This window comes from Crocodylus siamensis, chromosome 5 (genome assembly GCF_052110815.1).
Source record: "Crocodylus siamensis isolate JL-2025a chromosome 5, ASM5211081v1, whole genome shotgun sequence".
Lineage (NCBI taxonomy): Eukaryota > Metazoa > Chordata > Crocodylia > Crocodylidae > Crocodylus > Crocodylus siamensis.
In genome coordinates, this window is record NC_143399.1 from 167,145,703 (window position 1) to 167,152,075 (window position 6,373).

The 6,373-nt window shown below is 46.3% G+C and overlaps 1 protein-coding gene across 5 annotated transcripts in view; it reads right to left on the bottom strand.

The window, feature by feature from the left end:
• Positions 1–5,574, bottom strand: part of DYNC1I1 (dynein cytoplasmic 1 intermediate chain 1) — a 294,891-nt gene extending 289,317 nt beyond the window's left edge. For 2 of the 5 annotated variants that reach the window (XM_090046983.1, XM_090046981.1), the window contains exon 1: positions 5,370–5,574. The gene's annotated coding sequence lies outside the window, so the exon portion shown is untranslated. The remainder of the gene's footprint in view (positions 1–5,369) is intronic. The other 3 variants (XM_090046985.1, XM_090046982.1, XM_090046984.1) reach the window with 2 other exon arrangements.
• Positions 5,575–6,373: the final 799 nt, after the last annotated feature.

Consider the following 6,373-nt stretch of genomic DNA (forward strand, 5'->3'; position numbering starts at 1 on the left):
TATTCTCCCTGCATGTGGTCTGTGACCTATTAATGATTAGTATTTAGTAGTACTGGAAAGCATTTTAAAGTATAGTTTGGAAGGATTACTTAGTTTTTATATCAGATTCAATCTAAAAATATTAAGCTTAACCATTATACACAGCTCATGTACATATATTTTACATTTCATTTTCAAATGAAAAATAATTATGCCAAGCATAAACTCCCAATTTGTACATCTAAAGCATCAGCATAAAATGCTGGTCCTTGGGGAGGGTTGAAAATTAAATCCAGGATGAACCAGGCCAGGAGCAGAAAATATGGAGTTGCTGCTATGCTTGAATTCAAAATCCCATGGTAGCTCTGACACTATAAAAGATAATGTGGAGAGAGTGACAGAGAAAATGAAGGCAAAAATTAAAATAAAGATAAGAAGAGCAGTAGGGAGAGAAAAAGAATGATGGAGGGAAGAAAGAGGCAGACAGAAAGGGAGGAAGTTGTGTAATGCTCCCTGAACCATAAAGATTTTAGAGAAGATGCACAATGGGATAATGCAGTCTAGTTTCCCCAGGCCAGGGGAGCTGACATACAGGCAGTGAAAGGTACATTTACTTCAACTGCTGAGACTCACAACATTCATCTGGACACTGATTTTTCATCAGATAATACAATTGCACATATGTAGGGCACACCATAGTAATCACGCAAGACCTCACTCAAAGCCCATGAAGTCAGTAAAAAAAGATTTAAGTAGGATGGGGCTCTGGGTCCTGATTTCAGATGGTAGTCACAACAGTTTACTGATAGCACTCTGTAGGAATGCATCCCACTAAATCTATAAGAATCTCTCATTTTCTTCTCCAGCAGCAGGACTGACCAGATACAAATCATCAAAATAGGCACATCAATGAGAGTTAGGCAGAATTTAAAAGACTGAGATATATCTATTTATATGGAATGGAGTATGTGTGTTTATATATATATATATTATAAATATATTTATATAAAAATTTATATAAAAATATTTTTAAGAAACCAACATATTTTTCACATCAACCTTATTCCAGAAGCAACAAAACCTCTTAGACACCCACTTGCATTAGGTGGCTCCTTTATAACCTGACAAAATCCCTAAGTGCATATACTTGGGCCTCTGACCAGGCTCAGAAGTGATCCATGAAGACCATCTAAGCACCTTACTCCTAACTACGCTCAGAGCAAATCAGTTCCTACCTGGAGAAGTGCTTTAACTCTGCTCAAGTCTCCAGAAAAACACAACCCATTAAATGCCCATAAAGAACATTTAAATTACAGTGGCAGCACTGAGGTAAACATAAAAGCACAGTACCCACAGCCACTCTCACTCAACAAAAACACAGCCAGCTACAGGACCACCATCCATCTTTTTCCTGAAGTCTAGTGGTTAAAGCATATGCCCAAAAATAGGAGACCAGAATTCTAAGCTCTCTTTAGCTTCAGGCAATTCAAATCCCCATCTCTCACTTACTGGAGAGTCCTCCTACCACTAAACTACAGATACCCCTGCATGATGGCACCCTTTACTCTTCTTGTTGAAGTCAAGCCACTGGGCAACTGTAACAGGATCCACTGCCAGCAATGGGCATGGCACCTCCTTGTGGCTACTCTAATCCCACCCCTCCACTCTGGGGTCACTCCAGGTCCTCCTTATCTTCCCCTGCCACACCTCTGTTGTTATTAAGTCTAGGAGCATGCCTCCAGAGAACCAGAATGGTGGTCCACGGTGTCCTACTCCCTCCCCCCCCCAGTCATGGTCCCCAAGGCCTCTAGCAGCCCACCAATTGAACCACCTAAGCCCTTATGTGGCGCATCTTCAGTAGCCTCCTTTCCCCCCCTTCAGCTACTCCCATGCCTCACAGCCTTGACAGCAACATAAAGCAAAACCCAGACAGTGAAATGTAGCTGGGGTGCCTTTCTTCTAAGTTTTCCCCATGCTTCTACACAGTTCTGCTGGCTTCTCCCCGCTCAGGCCTTCCTGAGCCTATGAACAGTTCCTCCCATCTCCCATGCTGTTTCTCCACTCACCACAGGGAACTCCTACAGCTGGCACAGCCAGGGTCAGTCCCAAGTCCCTAGCACTGCTTCTTTCTGCTTCCAAATGAGTTCCATCCTCCAGCTCTGTCCAGGTCAAAATGCTCTGTTTGCCACTTGTACAGAGTTTACCTAGTCCCTGACTCTTCCTTCCAAACACTTGACCTGGGCTATAGGTATCTTTTCTTGATCTCCTCAGCAGGCCATTACTTAATTAGCTACCAGCTGCTTATTATCTGGGACGCTGCACCTTTCTAACTCTACTGCCTAGCCTTACTCTTGATAATAGGGCTTGGCCCCTCTTACAACAACCAACAGTGCTACTGTCATATGGACAGGAAGATGGCAAGAAGCAGGAAGCCTGAATCTGTAGTCTGGTGAGCAGAGCACAAAATGACTAGAGGGAGAGTCTAGGTTCTGGGCCCTCTTACCAGGGGCAGATAAAGAAGTGGATGGAAGGGTGCAGTTAAACTCCCCTTTGATTCCTACTCTACCCAAGTTTTAAAACCAACTGCCTGGGACAGGAAGCAGCATTTCTACTGGTGCATCACTGAGTCAATTGGTCAATTACCTTCATGGCTTGTTATCATTCTCTGATTCCTGCTAATCTCTCTCTACTCAACAGGTGTTAAGGACCCTCTATCCTTTTTAATGGTCTTGACATTCCCCTATGCAAACTATCCTTTCTTCTTCCATTTTACTGTCTGTTAGCCATTCCTGGTAACTCAGGTGTGGTAATATTAACTCAAGTGTAGAAATGACTGACAGTGAAATATTGGAGGCACTGTGAAGATGCTCAAGAAGACTAGATTTTTTTTATAAATCTAAATGAGACATTTAACCATAACAACTAAAAACGAATGAAACAATATCTATTGACTATTTTTGCCTAGTTTGTTGTATTTTTTAATCTAGTATATTACTACTCCAATAGTTATAGTTGTTTTTGCTTTAATCTTAAACTGAACAATATAGTGCTAAACCCTACACATGTCAGTAAAACATCTAGTTTTTCTTTAACTGGAGAAAAATGTGGTATATGTGATGATGTACCCTTTTCAAAATCCTAGATCCACCCATGCCTGTTAGCAGGACTCTTTATATCATTTACATTAAGCAGTTATTGGTTAAAAAAAGAAATAATCCTGGCAGCAGGGACCAGTATCCAGGATTTTCCCAGCTCAGGGAAGTCCCTCATCAGTTGCTTGCCGTGATTCCCTGAGGTCTCCAAAATAAAATCTGTAAAAATATGAGATTACATTAAATTGAAAAGATTCTGAAAGAAGGGGTAATTTGCTTTATTGATCCCAAGTGGGTGCTAATACAGCTGCCGCTGGTGTCACTTTAAATATCAACGTTATTAATCTTTTCTCCCTATTCATCCATGCAAGCAAGGAAAGAAAGAAGGATATTATTATCAAGATCCATAGAGTCTATAGCAGAAGTGACCAAGATATGGTCCACAGACCAGATCCAGACCATACAGCCTTGTCGTCTGGCCCATGGGACTCCTCACAAGTCCAGAAATTTTGCAGTGTTGTGAGCCATGACAGCATTAATTGCCACAGCTCCTGGAGCCACAGCATTGAATGCTGCCACTGCTCATCCTGCCATCAAATTTCTGGACTCATGGGCCAGATCAGGAGCATAGAGCCATGTCATTCAGCCCATAGGCCTGTCTCTGGGGTGGGAGAAGTGGCAGCAATTAATACTGCGGCCACCAAATTCCATCCTCATTGGCCAGATGATACAGCTTTGTGCTCCGGATCCAGCCGGAGGATATGCAGACCTCGATGAGTTGAGCACCATTGGTCTACACCAGGGGCTGGCATTTATTAAAGTCCACTCAAAGTTTGTTCCCATGAGAGTACAGAGATATATGTTACTTTCTGGGGAAAAGCTAATATTTTGTACTGTGAACACCTGTGAGACTCACCAAAAGAAGGGTTCACAGGTATTGTTAAACGCTAGAGGGTGTCTTATCTCTCTCGTGAACATGGGGAATTGCCATTAGGGATTTTAAGTGATAAGAGGAATAAACAGTGGGGAAAGGAGATGTGGAAGGAGCTATCTCCCCCCATACAGAAAGACAATAACTGCATTAACAATGTGGCAAGCTATTGTGCCTTAATAAATAGCAGTGGTAGAATTCTATCCAGAGGCTTGATAACATTATCTAGTAGAAGACACTTTCTTTCTTTTTTTCTCTCTCTATTCCCTCCCTGACAGACTTTTGCCATCTTGCATGGTTGACTATTTGGGATACTTTTAGAGGTCATTTACTTTCTTCATATTAAGAGAAATTATAGGTTAAGATAAATTACCGGGTGTAAGTGTCTGAAGCCTAACTCATGTCAGCCCTTTCCACTGCATCACTGCTACAATATTAGGCTGGAATTCTTTGGTCTATTTACATTCTGTAGCATCTGAATATACAGAAAAGTGTTGTACTTTGTATCCATGCTAGCATGAGCAACCATATGTTGTGCCACTCAATAATACATACAGAGGCTTTATGCTGTCTGCTGACCCATGGGGATTCCCAGCAACAGAAGGCCATAACTATAACAACATCATACTGAGAAAGGTATTAAAACTCACTAATCATAGGAAAAAGGGTTCTCTCTCATCCTAAACTCTCCCTGTTGTGCACAGCTATTTTCCAAACAGAAGTCTCATTCTCCTGGCTTTGGTGGATTTTAGAAAGCTTGCAGTTACGCAGGAAATCAAGCACAGGGAACTATTTTTGCTTTAACCTCTCCAGGGCTGCAGCAAAAACGAGTTGTTGGAAGAATCACTCCATCTCCTCCCCACCACACCCAGCGGAGCAGATGGCACCTGTTCTGATGGGGCGGGCACATGAACAGACCTTGCTGTGGACTCGGATGGGAACAGGGGGCACCGTGTTGAAAACAATGACGGGGTTCATGATGCCCTCCCACACCTCCTTTGATCCGTGGGCCAGAGAGAGACGGACTTTAGCGCTGGAAATGCCCTGACCCATCCCTCTGCGGGTGAAGAAAACAGGACGTGTCCAGCTTGATCCCCCACCCCAAGCTGGGTCCATGCATCCTTCCCCACCAGACGCCACCGCAGCGAGGTCCCGAGCTTTCCCGGGGAGTGGGGTGGCTGCCTGCCTCGGGCTCTCCCTCCCCGCTGGCTAGATGCTCTCATACAACCAAGGGGATGGTCGAAGGGAGAGATCAGGTTTCAGCTCCCTTCCTCCCGGACCTGCTGCCGCTGCAACACGCATCCTCCCTGATCTCGGAGCCCTGCATCCCCGGAGCGCCAGCATCCTTGCCCCCGGCTGGGCTTTACCTGGCCGTGCCGCCGGGCACCTGCAGAAGGAGCTTCGGGCCTCTGGGGCCGGGGCTGCAGGGAGGGGGTGGAAGAAGCCCGGTGCTCACGGAGCAGCTGGATCCCAAATGGCTGCTGCTGTGTGGAGCCTGCGACTGCAGCCGGATCTCTGCCGCGGTGCGGGAATGTGCTGTCTCACGCTGGACAGGCTCCTCCCGAGCAGAGCCGCTCCCGCCTCCTCCTCGCCCCTGGCACTGACATCGCTGCCCTTCCCGCCTCCTCCAGGCCGGCCCGCTCCCAGGCGGGCGGGCGGTGCAGGAGCAGGTGCCCCCAGGGCCCGGGCGCCCGGACTCGGGGCCCTAGCGGGGTGGCATTCACGTGAAGGGCTGGGCAACTCCACAGGGGACCTCGTGGGCATTTGGCTTTTGCAAGTGCGTGGCCCACATCACGTCCTGCCTGCAGCTGGCTTGAAAAGGCCGAATCAAGGTTGTGATGGTGCCAAGTGGTCGTAGAAGGGTGCCGGGTTATCATCAGCAGGGATCCTGGTTTTCTCTGATTTAAAAAAAAAAATCCCTCGTTTTGGGATTGAAAAAAGTAACCCAACATTCATTTTAATCATGGGAAAATGTGGGTTTTGGGTTACTTTTTTCAATCCAAAGATTAAGGAATTTTTTTTTTTTATCAGAGAAAACCAGGATCTCTGATCATCAGCCTCACCTCGGCCGTGATTCATTCTGGCTCCTTGTGCCCATGCTGGTTCTGGCCCACACCTGCTCTGCCTCCCCCCATAGCTCGATCCATTCGGGCCCCACATCTCTTCACAGTGCCATAGGAAACAGGAGGCAAGTGGGGCAACTGCCTCAAGGCACCAAAGCAAAGGGGGCACCAACAGGGTGCTGCCTAACTGGGTTGGGATGTGAAACAGACCCAGGAGGGGCTCATTTGGGGGGCGCGGGGACAGGGAAAGGGTGGCTGCTGCCACTGCATGCATGTCCAGCAAGCACGGGGGGGAGCACATGTGCCCT